The sequence below is a fragment of the Oncorhynchus keta genome, chromosome 10 (genome assembly GCF_023373465.1).
Source record: "Oncorhynchus keta strain PuntledgeMale-10-30-2019 chromosome 10, Oket_V2, whole genome shotgun sequence".
Taxonomy (NCBI): Eukaryota; Metazoa; Chordata; class Actinopteri; order Salmoniformes; family Salmonidae; genus Oncorhynchus; species Oncorhynchus keta.
Window position 1 is genome coordinate 34254771 of NC_068430.1, and position 20159 is coordinate 34274929.

Here is a 20159-nt window from a genome sequence, read left to right on the forward strand (position 1 = left end):
GAAGGGGGCACTATTTTCACCTCTGGATGAAAAGTGTGCCCAAAGTAAACTACCTGCTACTCAGGCCCAGAAGCTAGGATATGCATGTAATTAGTAGATTTGGATAGAAAACACTCCAAAAACTGTTAAAATAAGGTATGCGAGTATAACATAACTGACATGGCAGGCGAAAACCTGAGAAAATTCCATCCAGGAAGTGGGATTTTTTTATGTTTTCCATTGACTGCCTATACATATTCCATTGATTTAGGACTCAAATTGCACTTCCTATGGCTTCCACTAGATGTCAACAGTGTTTAGAAATTGTTTCAGGCTTGTATTCTGAAAAATGAGGGAGTAAGACCACTCTGAATGAGTAGACACTGCAGTGTCCCAGAGGTTTTTGCGCGCCTTTCTTGTTTTCCTTTTATAGTGACAAAGCTTTTGTCCGGTTGAAATATTATTAATTATGACTAAAAGCAACCTGAGGATTGATTATAAACATTTTTTGACATGTTTCTATGAACTTTACTGATACTTTTCGGATTTTTCGTCTGCCTGTTGTGACTGCCTTTGAGCCTGTGGATTACTGAACAAAACGTGCAAACAAAACTGAGGTTTTTGGATATAAAAGAGGGACTTTATCGAACAAAACTAACATTTATTAAGTGGGAGTCTTGTGAGTGCAACCATATGAAGATCATCAAAGGTAAGTGATTAATTTTATCACTATTTCTGACCATATTTCAACTATATATGGTTCCTACTTGGCTGGTAACTGTTTGTAATGATTTGTCTGCTGGGTGCTGTTCTCAGATAATCGCATGGTATGCTTTCACCGTAAAGCCTTTTTGAAATCTGACACCGTGGTTGGATTAACAATAAATTAATCTTTAAACCGATGTATAACACTTGTATGAGTATTTCTGTTTTGAATTTGGCACTCTGCAATTTCACTGGATGTTGGCCAGGTGGGACTCTACCGTCCCACATCCCCTAGAGATGTTAACTGACTTGTCTAGTTAAATAAAGGTTAAATAGAAATAAAAAAAGTATGTGGAAGGGTCTACAGACAATCACGGATTACAAAGGGAAAACCAGCCACGTCGCGGACAATGACGTCTCGCTCCAGAATAAGCTAAACACCTTATTCGCCCACTTTATTCCATCGATGCGGCCCGCTCCCAAAGACTGTGAGCTCTTGATCTCCGTGGCTGACGTGAGTAAGACATTTACGTGTGTTAACCATCGCAAGGATTCCGGCCCGGACGACATCCCTAGCTGCGTCTTCAGAGCATGTGCAGACCAGCTGGCTGGAGTGTTTGACATATTCAATCTCTCCCTATCCCAGTCTGCTGTCCCCACTTCAAGATATCCACCATTGTTCCTGTACCCAAGAAAGGAAAGGTAACTGAACTCTGTGCTAGCGAAATGGGACTGTTTCACTAGCACAGGCTGGAATATGTTCCGGGACTCATCCAATGGCATTGAGGAGTTTACCACACCAGCCTTCATTAATAACTGCATCAAGGACATCGTCCCTACAATGACCGTATGTACATATCCTGACCAGAAGCCATGGATTACAGGCAACATCCACATCAAGATAAAGGCTAGATCTGCCGCTTTCAAGGAGCAGGACACTATCCCGGACACTTATAAGTAATCCCGCAGGGCTTGCAAACTGTCACAGATTACAAAGCGAAACTCAGACGCGAGCCTACCATGTGTGAGATCACCAGCTATTCTGGATGACTGTGTGATCACACTCTCCGGAGCTGATGTAAGACCTTGAAAAAGGTTAACATTCCCAGACGGATTACTAGAACATGCACTGACCAGCTGGCAAGTGTCTTCACTTACATTTTCAACCTCTCCCTGACCCAGTTTGTAATACCTACATGTTCCAAGGTAAGGTACCTGTCTAAATGAATATTGCCCCGTATCACTCACATCTGTAGCCGTGAAATGTTTTGAAAGGCTGGTCATGGCTCACATCAACACCCTCATCCCAGACCCACTCCAATTCGCATACCGGCCCATCAGATCCACAGATGACGCAATATATTTTACACTCCACACTGCCCTTCCCCACTTAGACAAAAGGAACACCCTATGTGAGAATACTGTTCATTGACTACAGCTCACCTTTCAACGCCATAGTGCCCTCAAAGCTCATCACTAAGCTAAGGACCCTGGGACTGAACATCTCCCCATGCAGCTAGATCCTGGGAGGTGGCCCCCAGGTGGTGAGGGTAGGCAACAGCAAATCTTCCAAACTGACCCGAACATGGAGGCCCCTCAGGGGTCCGTGCTTAGTCCCCTCCTATGCTCCCTGTTCAGCCACGACTGCATGACTCCAACAAAATTAAGTTTGCCGACGACACAGTTTAATAGCGTTTACTAAACCATATTTCAACAATATATGGTTGCCATTGCACTCAGGCCAGATCCATCAACAATGAGACTACCGCACAGGCGTTCTAATTAACAGAGTGATTGCATCATAATAACAGAGATATAAGGATACTTAAAACATTAACTTAATCTCCCACTTTTCTTTAAAGACAAATAAAACATCAACAAAATAATTAAAATAGCCCAACTATTATTTAAGTTACCATTACAAATGGGTTGTGTGCCACTTTCCATTAGGAGCACCTTTTTAGTCCGTCAGCAAGCTGTTCCTTTGTGGCTGACCACAGAATCCACTGGCTTCTCTGTACTTGAATAAATTCCTTGATGCTGCTAATCTCAAGACAAAGTCTTTTGACTTGACAGACTTGGTTGACTTGACAACAAAAGTCTAAGGAGTGACACAAACTACGGGTAGAAATGTGCCGTTTTGTCTCAAAGCTCTGAGTTGCCAGAAAGATGGCATTGTCAATTCCATCCGCAAGAGCAAGGGTTTCCCAGCAAGAGTGCTTCGGACAGCCCTTCTGATCATTTTTTTTTTTTTAACCAGGCATTCTTATTTTCAATGACGGCCTGGGAACAGTGGGTTAACTGCCTGTTCAGGGGCAGAACGACAGATTTGTCAGCTCGGGGGTTTGAACTCACAACCTTCCGGTTACTAGTCCAACACTCTAACCACTAGGCTACGCTGCCGCTCCAAAAGATGGGTGAAGGAAGATTCTCACCTACCTTGTCAGCTCGGGGATTTGAACTTGTAACCTTCCAATTACTAGTCCTACGCTCAAACCACTAGGCTACCCTGCCGCCCCACATGCTGAAACTTGAGTCACTTGTGATTTCAGTTCACGAACAACTTTGTTTGCCTCATGAATGGTTTGTAGAGTGTTGTGTTTTGTGTTGGATGCCAAGTTGCAGCCATCAAACATTACATCAGGTCTACTCTGTCAAACAACCCATAGACTTTTACCTATCTGACCTAAATTGATCAGCTTCAATTCCACAGAGAGGGGAATTCCTTTGTATGGGTCTTGAAGAATCCATGTGCATGGGTTGAAAATTATTGATATAACTTTCCTGTTGCATCAGTATTGTTCCGTCAACTATAATAAACTCTATGCCAACGTAATAAAAACTATCATACTCCTCACTGCTGACCTGGAAAACGGCTTTGAGGTGTGGAATAACAGTTGTAGCAAAGGTCTATGAGCCACCCCAGATAAAGTCAGCAACATGACAGGCAAGTACTCCAGTCACATTGCAGTCTTGATCAAGCCAATAGAAGACTGCAGGATCCAATTGTGACATTTTTCCACCTGTTCTCAACATTGTTGCCTTGACTTTGTTGTACCTGTAGATGAATGCATCTGCCAGGCCATACATACACTTTTTTAGTTTCCAGTGTTCCTTCGCTCTTAGCTTCAGGCAGAAGTCGGATGTGAATGTGCCTTAACAGCTATGTTGTCTGCATAAATTCAGATTTAATGTCTATGGTGTCTATTTTTTCTGGCAGAACACTGTCACCAGAAATCAGAGTGACTCTGAGGCGCATGTTGGTGAGTCTTTTGGGAGTTCTTAAGCAGTCAGCTCCTCAACCTCTAGCCACTTGATGCACTTTTGGAACTATTCCAGGTAAGGATTCTAAGGGTACACACATTTTTTGGCCAATGTCTTTGACTTCCTCAAACACTCAATTTTTCCTCCAATTACTGAGCTCCTCTAGTTTAGAGTCAAATGACACAGCCTTTGTTTCAAGTACATCATCATTTTGAATGTCATTCTGTTTTTCTCGACTTTCTATTGGTTCAATTCTGAGATGACCTACAAATGATAGGTCAGCTGACCCTGTTGTACCAGAAAGTGTAGCTGGTTCAGAGTACTGCAAGTTGTACCAGTTCTCGTGTTTTCCTTTGGCTTTTCCTGCTCGTCCAATGACGGTTGGTGTATGTGGAATACCACTTTCTCTGTCTATGTATTTAACAGTGTGTTCAGTTTTCAGATTGGAACAACCATGTTGTCTTAACACGTGTGGCTGTTGAACGTTTTACTCATTTGAATGCTCAACAGTATTACCTGTTTCATGGTTGAAGGTCTCTGCTCCATTTCCTGTGTCAGTTTCAGTGTCCATATCATTGGATGCGACATCTGGTAAGTTCCTGTCTGTTAATGTGTCCTTTTTTGTCATTTTCATTAGGAGGCTGACTCTCAGCAAGAACCACTCCATCGTGTTGGTCATTTACTTTGCGCAATCTTGAGTGTCAGAATCTCCATGTGCTCTATGTCTGTCAAAATCTCATTTTTACATGGACTCTGTATGAAGTCTAAAATGTTTACACCATAGTGGCCTGAGGTAGTAAGTTCAAGAGTCACTGGTTGTTTAAATATCACTGCCTTGTCATGTTATATGTCTAGTACAGCCTCTGCCTTCTTGAGGGAAGCTTTGCTTTATAGTAAGGGGATATCTGCAGGGACCAACTCTTTTTCATTGTGACACTTAGTCTGACCAATTTTTGCTGGTATCTTGACTATCTTGGTAGAATGGATGATTCTCCCATGTCCAAATTTGAAAACTCTGTTGCTTGGTGTGTCAATCATGCTTTGTACTTTCAGATTTAGTTCACTGACATAGCTATCAAGCCATTTTTTTACTACACACTGTGTGTGTACATGCAGTATCAATCACAGCAGATCCTAAGGGTTCAACTAGAAAGACCTCATAATCAGAAGCAAATTCATTTGAAAACAGTGTAATGTTACTGTGTTTACATTTTCGGCTGTTAGTTTAACTTCTTATGGCTGCAGGGGCAGTATTGAGTAGCTTGGATGAAAGGTGCCCAGAGTAAACGGCCTGCTCCTCAGTCCCAGTTACTAATATATGCATATTATTATTAGTATTGGATAGAAAACACTCTGGGGAAAAGAACCCGAGGAGAAATCCAAACAGAAAGTGAGAAATCTGAGGTTGGTAGGTTTTCAACACAGTTCCCATGTTCCCATTAAAATCCGCTTGAGATATGAATGAAGTTGCACTTCCTAGGGCTTCCACTAGATGTCAACGGTCTATATAAATTTGAATGAGGCTTCGACTGTGTTGTGGGACTGAATAAGAACAGAATGAACAGGTGTCTGGCAGTCAGCCATTTTCTGGTCACGCGCATTCCACATGATATCCACTTGTATTCCATTGCTCCTCAGGTCACAAAGGAATTCTCCGTTTGGAACTTTGTTGAAGATATATGATAAAAACATCCTACTGATTTGATTCTGTACTTAGTTGGAAATGTTTCTTCGACCTGTAATATAACGTTTTGAAGTTTTTGTCCGAAGTAACGCTCGACCAGAACGAGCGTTTGGATATGTATACCAAACGCGCTAACAAAAGGAGGTATTTGGACATAAATAACGGACATTATCGAACAAAACAAACATTTATTGTGGACCTGGGACTGCTTTCTGATGAAGATCATCAAAGGCAAGGGAACATTTATCATGTCATTTCTGGTTTCTGTTGACTCCAACATGGCGGCTAATTTGACTATTGTTCTGAGCGGCGTCTCAGATTATTGCATGGTTTGCTTTTTCCGTATTTTTTTTTTTAATCTGACACAGCGGTTGCATTAAGGAGAGGTATATCTATAATTCCAATAATATATCTCTTGTATTATCATCTACATTTATGATGAGTTTCTGTTGAATCGATGTGGCTATTCAAAATCACTGGATGTTTTGGAACTAGTGAATGTAACTCGCCAATGTAAACTCAGATTTGTTTATATAAATATGAACTTTATCAAACAAAACATACATGTATTGTGTAACATGAAGTCCTATGAGTGTTATCTGATGAAGTTCTTCAAAGGTTAGTGATTCATTTTCTCTATTTGTGCTTTTTGTGACTCCTCTCTTTGGCTGGAGAAATGGCTGTGTTTTTCTGTGACTTGGCTCTGACCTAAGATAATCGTTTGAGGTGCTTTCGCCATGAAGCCTATTTGAAATCGGACACTGTGGTGGGATTAACAACAAGACTACCTTTAAAACGGTATAAAATACCTGTATGTTTGAGGAATTTTAATTGAGATTTCGGTTTTGAATTTGGCGCCCTGCACATTCACTGGCTGTTGTCATATCATTGCCATTGCACTAGGTCAGATCCATCAACTGTGAGACTACCGCGCAGGCGTACTAGGCGTAGAGTGATAGCATCGTAATAACAGAAATATAGGGATACTTGAACTTAACACTGATTACCGAAGAGGATGAGACAGCCTATAGGGAGGTCATCAGATACCTGGCAGTGTGTTGCCAGGACAACTACCTCTCCCTCAACGTCAGCAAGACAAAGGAGCTGACCGTGGACTACTGGATATGGAGGGCCAAGTACAAGGGCCAAGCACATCCCCATTCACATAGACAGGGCTGAAGTGGGTAAAGAGCTAAGTTCCTCGGTGTCCACATCACTAATATGCTGACCACACAGCCCGAGTTTTGCACATCAGTGTTGCAAAATAAATGTACACACATGTTATTCAATCATTTCACCCAAACTGGTCACGTGCATCTGCATAGCCAGGCACTAAAATAGAACCTGGTTCTATTTGGCACGTGAAGCACTGCAAGTCCCGCCTCTCCCATCTCCTCATTGGTTTTGTGTGACTCAGATTTGGTCAAAATTCTACAAAGATCGAGGGAAAAAAAGGACATTGGGTTGCTATTTTACCTGTTTTGCACAATGTTTATCCCCGAATACAAATGAGCTAGCAACAGCAAGCTAAATAGCTATACCTCCATGAATGTTTCACGTGTTTCGACCTGTTCTCAAATAATATAGTTAGTTCAGAGTTTGTTTTGATATTTCAACCTGCATGTCCTGATCACGTCTGGTGTAGATGGACAAAATCAACATGCAGTCAGCATGTAAGTGTAGCGTGGTTTGTTCTGCATTGTGTACTTTTAATTAGGACGCTGCCACAACTGGATGTCTGCTAGTTGAATTATTTTTTTTATTTGCCCTGCACACGAAGAAACAACACACATTATATTAACCCTTGGCTCAGTCCTAGCTCTCAGGCACCTTGCTAGCTGAAGGTCAGGCAAAAGAGAGCGCCAAAAGGAGATTACAGGTGCTGCGTGCACACATTCAATGCACAACATACAATACAAGTAAAATGATACAGAACATAATTCGGACAAAATAAAAGACATACCTGCACACGAAGAGACAACACACATTATGTTAAATCTTGGCGCAGTCTTAGCTCTCAGGCACCTGCGCAAGCACATGGACACTCACTCAAACACTGTCCCAAGTACTCACAAGTTACAATAGATACCCTAGTTAGCGAGCTTTGTGTAACTTGTTAACATAAATCTTTAAATGATCCACATTGTAACAAACTTAGGTTTGCATAACAGTACATTGTGTAACATTACCACGGTTTTATATTGAACAATTTCGAAGCCAAGGACAACATACCGAAGGTCAGGCAAAAGAGAACAATAAAGGGAGGGGGTACGGAAATACAGATAACACGCGATGGGCCAAACCAAAATATACAACACTTTTACAATCACATGTATGTACAATATTGATAGGAACAAGTGTTTGTACACCAAAGAAAAACATTAGCTATGCAGCTGTAATTAACTAAAACAATACACAGAATTATTATTATTATTATCAAATTATTAACATCCCCTCTTGACCTGGCCTATTTGAATTGGTCCTTGTGTGCAACTTGGTGCATAATCTAGGGGAACAACATCACACGGCTACATAAGGATCCATCCTTGTCCAAACACACCAACACAGTCGTGAAGAAGGCAGGACAACGCCGCTTCCCCGGGGGCTGAAAAGATTTGTTAGGGTCCCTCAGATCCTCAAAAGGTTCTACAGCTGCACCGTTGAGAGCATCTCGGCTGCATCACCGCTTGCATGGTATCAAATCAAATGTATTTGTCACATACACATGGTTAGCAGATGTTAATGCGAGTGTAGCGAAATGCTTGTGCTTCTAGTTCCCGACAATGCAGTAATAACCAACGAGTAATCTAACTAACAATTCCAAAAGTACTACCTTATACACACAAGTGTAAAGGGATAAAGAATATGTACATAAAGATATATGAATGAGTGATGGTACAGAGCAGCATAGGCAAGATGCAGTAGATGGTATCGAGTACAGTGTATACATATGAGATGAGTATGTAAACAAAGTGGCATAGTTTAAAGTGGCTGGTGATACATGTATTACATAAAGATGCAGTAGATGATAGAGTACAGTATATACGTATACATATGAGATGAATAATGTAGGGTATGTAAACATTATATTAAGTAGCATTTTTTAAAGTGTCTAGTGATATATTTTACATCAATTTCCATCAATTCCCATTATTAAAGTGGCTGGAGTTGAGTCAGTGTGTTGGCAGCAGCCACTCAATGTTAGTGGTGGCTGTTTAACAGTCTGATGGCCTTGAGATAGAAGCTGTTTTTCAGTCTCTCGGTCCCAGCTTTGATGCACCTGTACTGACCTCGCCTTCTGGATGATAGCGGGGTGAACAGGCAGTGGCTCGGGTGGTTGTTGTCCTTGATGATCTTTATGGCCTTCCTGTGACATCGGGTGGTGTAGGTGTCCTGGAGGGCAGGTAGTTTGCCCCCGGTGATGCGTTGCGCAGACCTCACTACCCTCTGGAGAGCCTTACAGTTGTGGGCGGAGCAGTTGCCGTACCAGGCGGTGATACAGCCCGACAGGATGCTCTCGATTGTGCATCTGTAGAAGTTTGTGTGCTTTTGGTGACAAGCCAAATTTCTTCAGCCTCCTGAGGTTGAAGAGGCGCTGCTGCGCCTTCTTCATGATGCTGTCTGTGTGGGTGGACCAATTCAGTTTTTCTGTGATGTGTATGCCGAGGAACATAACTTACTACCCTCTCCACTACTGTCCCATCGATGTGGATAGGGGGGTGTTCCCTCTGCTGTTTCCTGAAGTCCACAATCATCTCCTTAGTTTTGTTGACGTTGAGTGTGAGGTTATTTTCCTGACACCACACTCCGAGGGCCCTCACCTCCTCCCTGTAGGCAGTCTCGTCGTTGTTGGTAATCAAGCCTACCAGTGTTGTGTCGTCCGCAAACTTGATGATTGAGTTGGAGGCGTGCGTGGCCACGCAGTCGTGGGTGAACAGGGAGTACAGGAGAGGGCTCAGAACGCACCCTTGTGGGGCCCCAGTGTTGAGGATCAGCGGGGTGGAGATGTTGTTACCTACCCTCACCACCTGGGGGCGGCCCGTCAGGAAGTCCAGTACCCAGTTGCACAGGGCGGGGTCGAGACCCAGGGTCTCGAGCTTGATGACGAGTTTGGAGGGTACTATGGAAACTGCTTAGCATTGACAGCAAGGCTTTACAGAGGGTAGTGTATATTGCCCAGTACATCACTGGGGCTGAGCTCCCTGCCATCCAGGACCTCGAAACCAGGAGGTGTCAGAGGAAGGCCCTAGAAGAAGTCAATGACTCAAGCCACCCAACTAAGCTACCTGGGGTGGTGTGGTTAGAGCGTTGGGTCAGTAACCGAGCTGACAAGGTAAAAATCTGTCCCTCTGCCTCTGAACAAGGCTGTTAACCCACTGTTCCCCAGTAGGCCGTCATTGTAAATAAGAATTTGTGCTTAACTGTCTTGTCTACTTAAATAAAGGTTTAAAAAAATGTTAGCTAACATTGATGTTGACAGGCACGCTAGCTCACACTAAACCACAGAAACAATTGACGACATCAAACTTTATCGGTACAGCATTATAATGTCATTATTAGGCTGGACCCATTACATTTTTAATGCTTTTTTCTAATAAAAAGTAGTTAATTGCATCTGCGGTGGAGCCCAGTTTCATAATATTATAATTCACCCTGCCAGCTCCTATTAGTTCTATTGAGCACTGTGGCACCAACTCGCCTTCCAAACGGTCTAATCCCATTTTTGTTGTACTGTGTCACAATGGCAGCTTCGCTATAGTTGGCCATGCAGACCTGCTCACGTTGTTTATTGTTATAATGTAAACAACAAATTACTAATGTTATTCTGAGGTCGTCCCATTGTTTACTATAGGGAAATATATGTATGTCTGTCTATTTTGCCAAATATCTCGCAATGTGTATATTTCATTTTTTTTAAATTGGACACCATTATATTCATGATAATCTTATTTTTCTAATTATGTAAGGCTGGGTAGTGTATATCGTTGTCATATCGTTGTCATAAAACGCTTGCCCTGAAATACCTTTTGCCCTTGGAACGCTGAGCTGCCCCCATTGTTTTCCTATGGAGAAGCATGCTGGTATATTTCGCCAAATATCTCGCAATGTGTATATTTTGATGTATATATGTCGTTGTCATCAAACGCTAGACAAGAAATAGTCAGAAGTTGCCATTCTTTTCCTATTTTATTTCCTCGTTATGCAGACATAAGCACACTTGGCACCATTGAGGTGCGTTTGTTAACTTTCTACACGAGTTGTTGTTTTTCAGTTTTGTCATAAGAACAGATTGTAGTGGTAAAATAAAAAGGGATACATGTTTTGGTACCATTTAGGCTAAATGGGATTCAAAGCTTCACTCCAGTCAAAACAGGCTCTGTGAACGTTCGATTCCTTTCATTTGCTAGGGGCTCGCGCTAGTGTTCCAGTTTAGCCAACGTTCTAAAGCCGTTTGACTCGTTCTATTGTCCAGCCCATCTTTATTAAATAATAGCTGTAGCATGTCAGCTGACCACCTGACGCCTCTGACTAATATTAGCTAGTGAGCTGTGCATAATCATTGAGACCATGCATGCTAGCTAACGTTAGCTTCTTAGCTAAATAAGTTATTTCACGCCTCACCTGCCCCATAATGACTGGATTGGGAAGACTCTGTATCCCATATTTAATTTAGTTGAATTCCTCCAGATTCAAGAAACCCGAGACGGATAGCAGACATGTCAAAAAGAAAACGTACAATCCCCTCAACCACCTAATCAATGAAGCAGCTGTAGTATCTGGGATCTACATCTGTTTATATTAGTTACTGTGCTGTTACTAAGCAGTAATGCATTACGGCAGTGTTATACATTACTACACCTAATAGGAAATGCACATGCACACTGGGGTGCCGGGAACTGTAGAGCACGAGGGGTTTTGACTAAACGAAAACTAACTGTACTCCCGTCTCCTGCCTGGTCATTTCTCCACAACACAAATATCACAGTGGAGACGAGGTGATTAAACTACATAAACGGACATTGCTTGAAGGGAAGAATGTTGCGTGAGTAATGAAACTCTAAATAATTATGTAATTCGTCAGTTATTTTTTATTTTGTTTTGCCAGTAGAGAAGGCTAAGCACTGCTAGCACTGTTAGTACAGTATTCAGGAGCTGCCAAGTGGCAAGACTATTGGAGTCCAGAATAGCGACACTGCCCTCTGGTGGTTAAATTAAAAAAAACAATTGAACCCATTGAAATTAGGCAATCTCAGTGGAGAAATATTGTCAAGAAAAAAAAGTGAGAATGAAACGCAGCAAATGTGAGTTCCTCCAGGACTAAGTGGAGTATCTCGGATACAAGATTGATGCACAAGGACTGCACCCAACCAACAGCAAGGTGGAAGCAATCGTAAACGCACCAGCACCCACAAATATCTCAGAGCTGAGGTCACTTTTGGGGGTCCTGAACTATTACGGAAAGTTTGTGGCAAACTTGTCCACATTGTTGCATCCGCTTCACCAACTGCTGCAGGCCGATACAAAGTGGAATTGGTCCGCACAATGCGAAGGATCAAGACTTGCAAACAGCGTCTGCTAAAGAGCAAGTGGCTTGCCCACTACAACACAGAGATGAAGCTGAGACTTGCGTGTGATGCATCTCCATACGGAGTAGGAGCCGTCATCTCACATGTTCTACCATCAGGTGAAGAACACCCTATTGCATTTGCATCACGGACTCTGTCACCAAATGAGAAAAAATTATGCTCAAATTGAGAAGGAAGCCCTGAGCATAATATTCGGAGTGAAGAAATTTCACAAATACCTCTATGGAAGGAAGTTCCAACTGCTGACAGATCACAAGACTCTGTTGGCCATCCTCTTTTGGCCATCCAACCAAAATCAGCTATACCAACCCTTGCTGCACTTCAAATGCAACATGGGCTCTGATATTGTTAGCCTAAGACTACGAGATTGAGTACAGCAAGTACACGCAAATGCCGATGCACTATCGAGACTACCGTGCAATAGTGACTCTGACAGTGAAGATGATAGAGCAGTCTTCCAGATCTCTCTCATTGATGACCTGCCCATATCTGCTTCTGACAAAGCAGAAGAAACAAGGAAAGACCCAGTGCTTTCCAAAGTCTTGGACTTAACATTAGGCGGTTGGCCAACCTTCGTAAATGATGATAACCTTCGTCCATTCATCGACAAGAAAGACCAGTTGTCCACTGATCATGGGTGTGTTCTGTGGGGATCAGGGGTGGTGGTACCTCACAAATTCCAGAGGAGACTGCTATCTGACCTGCATGAGGGACATCCAGGGATCACTCGAATGAAAGCACTCGCTCGCAGTTATCTGTGGTGGCCTGGACTGGATCAGGACATTCAACAGCATGTAGGCCACTGCTCACCTTGTGAAGCTGTTCGCAACAAGCCTGCTGCTGCACCTTTTCATCCATGGTCCTGGGCTGCTACACCTTGGGAACGCATCCATGTGGATTACGCCAAAATTGACAAGCAACATTTCCTTGTTGTCGTCGATGTCCATTCCAAGTGGATAGAAGTGTTCCCTACACAACTGACCACAGCTGAGAAGACCATCAATCTTCTCAGACAACTGTTTGCATCCTTTGGACTAGTCTAGGAGCTCGTATCGGACAATGGCCCTCCGTTCACGTCAAACGATTTTGAAATGTTTCTCAAGAACAACGGAGTAAGGCACATCCTGTCACCACCTTACCATCCGGCATCAAACGGAGCAGCGGAGAGAGCCGTGCAAACCTTTAAGAAGGCCTGGACTAGACTCAAGGTTCAGTCTGTGCCCACCCACCAAATGCTTCCCCGGTTCATGTTTACTTACTGTAACACACCACACACAGTAACGGAATGTACACCAGCTGAACTGTTTCTGAAACGCCAACCACATACCCGCCTGACATTGTTGAAACCAGACTTGTCAAGCACTGTGGCAAAGCACCAGCTACAGCAGAAGAAAGCTCATGAAAGACACTCAAAGACTGTCAGAGAATTCAAAGAGGAATATTACAGAAGCCATGATGGATAGTTAGCAACATCAAAGATAATTTATAACTAACCCACGACAGTTCACCTGTGTCGTATACAGTGTGAATAAATGAAGCATAGTAGGCCAAAATAGCAAGGAGGTAGGCATAGCCAAGCACGAGCTAGCGAGATCCTATTGGCGCGTTGTAGCATTATTTTGCATATTTCCGTTAAGGAACGCCTCATATGTGAAGTGTGCATTTGCACAAAGTCAATTCAGCCTTGCACTCCTTCTAAACAATGCATTTTGTTTTTAAACGTTGGCAAAGCGCTAAATCCATAAAAACTTAATGCACTGTGTTCGTAACAGATTAACGTAAACTCACCCCATTCCGTACAAATGTGCGCAACCACGACATTCAAACGAGGCTGCAAATAAAACTAATGGGACTGTGTTGACTTCAAAATCGGGGGTGTGAACTACGTTTCAATTCAAGCGTTGATAGACATGGTAATGGCTCTATAGTATTGGAGAAAAGTTGAAAAAACGGACCCTCCGTTACATCGTGACGTTTCATGCCGTAACGTACAGCACCCGTAAAGCAACTAATTCAGTTTTACAATCTCTCTCCACCAGGTGTAGCACTTCATCGTTTAAAAACAAGAAATGGACAGTGACGGGGTAAGGGGGATACCTAGTCATTTTTTGCGTCGTCACTGTAAGTGATCATGACTCTAAAAATACAATGTAGATCTGAAGATCAATTTAGCACCGCCCTAAAAACCAGATTCAAATTCGACACAAACCTTCAAATAGGTATGTAATGACACATTATATAAACTCTTTATAGTGTTTTATTTACATTTTAGAGGCGATAAGGTGATAAATTGGATCGAGTGAAAAAAAAACAGTTTTCCCACACGTGATCTCTCCTTCTCAATATCAGGCATTAGTTTCGCTTCCCCACCCGGCATTTTTTAAATGACCCGACAGAGCTCATTGCCTTCTTGAATTATGCAGAAACGGGCAGCGTGGAGGTCATGCCATTTATTTTGTTGGAAAGGGGAGAAATTGTGCTTTACAATGGTATTAACATTACAGTCGATCTGGAAGTATTACGTTTTTGGGGCGCTAAAATTAGGTCAATTGTATGGACCAATGCACTGTACAAAAGTGAGTGGGTTTACGTTATAGTTTTGGGAACAGAAAAATTTATTAAGATCAGATGTTTCATTGATGAGAAAATGTGCAGAATGTCGGCCAAGGTTCACCTAGTTCTATTCTCTCCCACTACCAGCGACTGGACTTTCTCTCACTACCACATTTGGAGTTGAGAAAATGTTCAAAACGGATGCTTCTGCTTTGACATGTCTGAGTTACCCATTCTGTCTGTGGCTACATATGTCATGAGATCTTCTGTTGTTTATTTGGGTCGTCACGAGTTGCCGCAAAGTCATAAGCCCCGCCTATTTCTAAAACGTATCTTCTTAAAATGTGACGTTAAAACCTAACTCTGAACTTAGATATAGACCAAAAAGTACATTTTTGTTTTCAACCATTTTTAAGATATAGCCACTTTGTGGCTGTGTTATCTAATGGAAACATTTTTTTTTGTCCAAAGAAATTAAACGTATGACATGGTTGTTGTGGATAGGACAAAATGGACATAAAATACCACTTCATAGGTTAGTTTACATGTCAATCAAATCCATTACGTTGCCCTATTGGATAATTTAAAAAAAAAAATCCAGAATCCCTCCTTTTGGTCTCCCAAAAGCCTGTATATGTCATTTTGTCAATAAGGCAGCATGATGCATCGTCCAGAAACATGCATCTCTTTCCCATTAAGTAAATGTTTGAATTTTCTGGAATTCATTGGGAAGGCAGAGAAAGCAAAAGCAAACATTTTTCCCTGAGAACACAGAATCCTACAAGTTATTACACGTGCTTAATTACGTCACTTTTGTTTTGAATGGGGCACCAGGCTCACGCCCGGGAGGTAGCCAGGTTTCCCAAATCGAATGCAATCAAGTGTGTCAGACAATGCAAAACGCCCGCGTGAGATTTATAAAACACCCTCATTGATTTGGTTTCAGATTCTACAGTCGTGGCCAAAAGTTTTGAGAATGACACAAATATACATTTTCACAAAGTCTGCTGCCTCAGCTTGTATGATGGCAATTTGCATCTACTCCAGAATGTTATCCCTATTTGCCAAGCAAATTAATTGAGACCCCAAAAACATGTCCACTGCATGTCAGCCCTGCCACAAAAGGACCAGCTGACATCATGTCAGTGATTCTCTCGTTAACACAGATGTGAGTGTTGACGAGGACAAGGCTGGAGATCACTCTGTCATGCTGATTGAGTTTGAATAACAGACTGGAAGCTTCAAAAGGAGGGTGGTGCTTGGAATCATTGTTCTTCCTCTGTCAACCATGGTTACCTGCAAGGAAACACATGCCGTCATCATTGCTTTGCACAAAAAGGGCTTCACAGGCAGGGATATTGCTGCCAGTAAGATTGCACCTAAATCAGCCATTTATTATCAAGAACTTCAAGGAGAGTGGTTCAATTGTTGTGAAGAAGGCTTCAGGGCGCCCAAGAAATTCCAGCAAGCGCCAGGACTGTCTCCTAAAGTTGATTCAGCTGCGGGATCGGGGCACCACCAGTACAGAGCTTGCTCAGGAATGGCAGCAGGCAGGTGTGAGTGCATCTGCACGCACAGCGAGGCGAAGACTTTTGGAGGATGGCCTGGTGTCAAGAAAGGTAGCAAAGAAGCCACTTTTCTCCAGGAAAAACATCAGGGACAGACTGATATTCTGCAAAAGGTACAAGGATTGGACTGCTGAGGACTAGGGTAAAGTAATTTTCTCTGATCAATCCACTTTCTGATATTTTGGGGCATCCGGAAAAAAGCTTGTCTGGAGAAGACAAGGTGAGCACTACCATCAGTCCTGTGTCATGCCAACAGTAAAGTATCCTGAGACCATTCATGTGTGGGGTTGCTTCTCACCCAAGGAAGTGTGCTCACTCACAATTTTGCCTAAGAACACAGCCTTGAATAAAGAATGGTACCAACACATCCTCCGAGAGCAACTTCTCCCAACCATCCAGAAACAGTTTGGTGACGAACAATGCCTTTTCTAGCATGATGGAGCACCTTGCCATAAGGCAAAAGTGATAACTAAGTGGCTCAGGGAAACAAAACATCAATTTTTTGGGTCCATGGCCAGGAAACTCCCCAGACCTTAATTCCATTTGAGAACTTGTGCTCAAGCCTCAAGGAGGCGGGTGGCCAAAGAAAAACCCACAACTTCTGACAAACTCCAAGCATTGATTATGCAAGAATGGGCTGTCATCAGTCAGGATGTGGCCCAGAGGTTATTTGACAGCATGCCAGGGCGGATTGCAGAGGTCTTGAAAAAGCAGGGTCAACACTGCAAATATTGACTCTGCATCAACTTCATGTAATTGTCAACAAAAGCCTTTGACACTTATGAAATGCTTGTAATTATACTTAGACTGAAGCAGCAAACTTTGTAAAAATTAAAATTTGTGTCATTCTCAAAACTTTTGGCCATGACTGTACAGACCAGGCCGGGTCATCACTAGTTACCACAAAAGCAAAGTCAGAAGGCCCGCCTACTCCACCAATCAGATGAAGGAGTGTGATGACGTTTTCCCTTCCAAACCAATCGGACAAGGGAGTGTGATCATGCATTTTCCCATTCGCGGGAAACGCCTCATTTTCGAAATGGCATATCTGGAGTTCAAATTTTAGGACCAAATAGAGGTGGGGAGAGAGGTTGAGATGGCCGAAGCAGAAGAGTTGTTTCTAAACTCAGCAAAAAAAAGAAAGGTCCTTTTTTCAGGACCCTGTCTTTCAAAGATTATTCATAAAAATCCAAATTACTTCACAGATCTTCATTGTAAGGGGTTTTAGCGCTGTTTCCCAGGCTTGTTCAATGAACCATAAACAATTAATGAACATGCACATGTGGAACGGTCGTTAAGACACTAAAAGCTTACAGACAGACGGTAGGCAATTAAGGTCACAGTTATGAAAATGTAGGACACTAAAGAGGCCTTTCTATTGTCTCCAAAAAACACCAAAAGATAGATGCCCAGGGTCCCTGCTCATCTGCATGAACGTGCCTTAGGCATGCTGCATGGAGGCATGAGGACCACAGGTTTTGTCTCACCAGGGGTGATGGTCGGATTTGCGTTTATCGTCGAAGGAAGGAGCATTACACTGAGGCCTGTACTCTGGATCTGGATCCATTTGGAGGTGGAGGGTCCGTCATAGTCTGGGGCGGTGTGTCACAGCATCATCGGACTGAGCTTGTTTTCATTGCATGTGTCTCAATGCTGTGTGTTACAGGGAAGACATCCTCCTTCCTGATGTGGTACCCTTCCTGCAGGCTCATCCTGACATGACCCTCCAGCATGACAATACCACCTGCCATACTGCTCGTTCAGTGCGTGATTTCCTGCAAGACAGTGTTCTGACATGGCCAGCGAAGAGCCCGGATCTCAATCCCATTGAGCACGTCTGGGACCTGTTTGATCAGAGGGTGAGGGCTAGGGCCATTCCCCTTCAGAAATGTCTGGGAACTTGCAGGTGCCTTGGTGGAAGAGTGGTGTAACATCTCACAGCAAGAACTGGCAAATCTGGTGCAGTCCATGAGGAGATGCACTGCAGTACTTAATGCAGTTGGTGACCATACCAGACCGTTACTTTTGATTTTTTCCTCTATTTCTGTTAGTCACATGTCTGTGGAATTTGTTCAGTTTATGTCTCAGTTGTTGAATCTTATGTTCATACAAATATTTACACATGTTAAGTTTGCTGAAAATAAACGCAGTTGACAGTGAGAGGACGTTTCTTATTTTGCTGAGTTTAGCTGAAGGCGTGTTGAGTATAATTAGTGAGAAAGATCAGTAGACAACAGTGAAGTCCAAGAATGGATTGTTGGAACACCTATTGTCTGTCTTTAACCTGTTTTGGAGACTGGTTTTTCGTTATTTATCTTCCCTATTGAACATACTATTCTCCATCTTAAATATTATCATTTATTTAGATATTAGAGTACCTGAGGATGAATTAGAAACATCTTTTCACTTGTTTGGACAAACTTTACCAGAAACTTTTTGGATTCGTTTGTATGCATGTTGAACGAGTGGATTACTGAGATCATTAGCGCCAGCTAAATAGACTTTCTTGGATATAAAGAAGGACTTTATTGAACAAAACAACCATTCATTGTGTGGCTGGGACCCTTGGGATTGCAGACAGAGGAAGATCTTCAAAGGTTTAGTGATTTATTTTATCAATATTTGTGATTTTGTGACGCATTTGCTGGTTGGAAAAGTATTTTGGTGTGGGGCGCTGTCCCCAGATGATCGCATGGTATGCTTTCGCCGTAAAGCGGTTAGTGGACCCCCCCCCACCCCCATCTGCATTTTGTGTTTTTTTATGTCGCACTCTGCAATTTCACCGGATGTTGTCGTAGGTGTCCCGCTAGCGGTTCAGGTGCCCAAAGAGGTATTTAAAAGACTATGAGTTTTACCTCCTTGTAAAAATACCCTGATGAAGGTAATTTGAGACTGATATGTTGGTGAATAAGATCCATTAAAATGTTTTATCTGCTCTACCACGCACCACTCTGGTAAAGTTAAACACCTTCTCTCATACTCAGCCTTTCCGAAAAAAGCTTCTCCCAACCAGGTTTGACACCTACTCCCATTGCCTGCTGCACTGCTGCTTGGATCCCACCCGGAGATCTGTTCCTCATCTGCCCTTTCTCCCCATGTCTGTTACAGGTACCCCCGCCACACTCCCCCCACGTCAGCTCTCCCGAGCTTTCGCTCGCTTCCAGCACACACGCACAAACACAAACACGGCAGACTTTGGGCAAATCTGAATTTTATGTAAGCTAACTAACTTATATGAGCTTACTCAGAAACACTTTAATTACCTAGGATATTGGCCTACTATTCATTTATTTTATCTCAGACTTTTACAGCCTACTTGACTTAGAAGAGAGCTACTCTCTCAAGTTATCTTGTTGGGGCAAGTGACTCTTTGAACTTACAATGGCTAGCAGACAATGTTTGTTCCCACACTTGCGAGACTGACTCTCTATTGGTTACACGGGCTCTTGGCCTCCCCTCCTATTCTAGCCACCTCTTGCCAGCTTTTTTATTCATGCTACTTGATTAAATTGTTGTACAACATGATCTTGTTACCATCTAATGCACATTCAAATGTCATACAAAATCAACACTGCAGAGTTCCCCTCTGCCGTGCCCTGATTGTATTACTGCTGATGATATCTTGAAATGTTTATGTACACCCTAGCCCATCTACTGTTGCTAGCCCCAATTCTGACTTGTACTCTGATATCTGTTTCACTGATTTCTGCTCTCGTAAAAGCCTTGGTTTTCTGCACGTTAACACTAGAAGCTTATTACATAAAATGTATCAATTGAAAGTGTGGATTCACAGCTCCAATCCAGATGTGTTGGTCATTA

General features: G+C 42.7%; 1 pseudogene; it reads right to left on the reverse strand.

The window, feature by feature from the left end:
• LOC118388170 (protein OS-9-like) overlaps positions 1–13077 on the reverse strand; it is a 38654-nt pseudogene extending 25577 nt beyond the window's left edge.
• Between the last annotated feature and the right edge of the window lie 7082 nt (positions 13078–20159).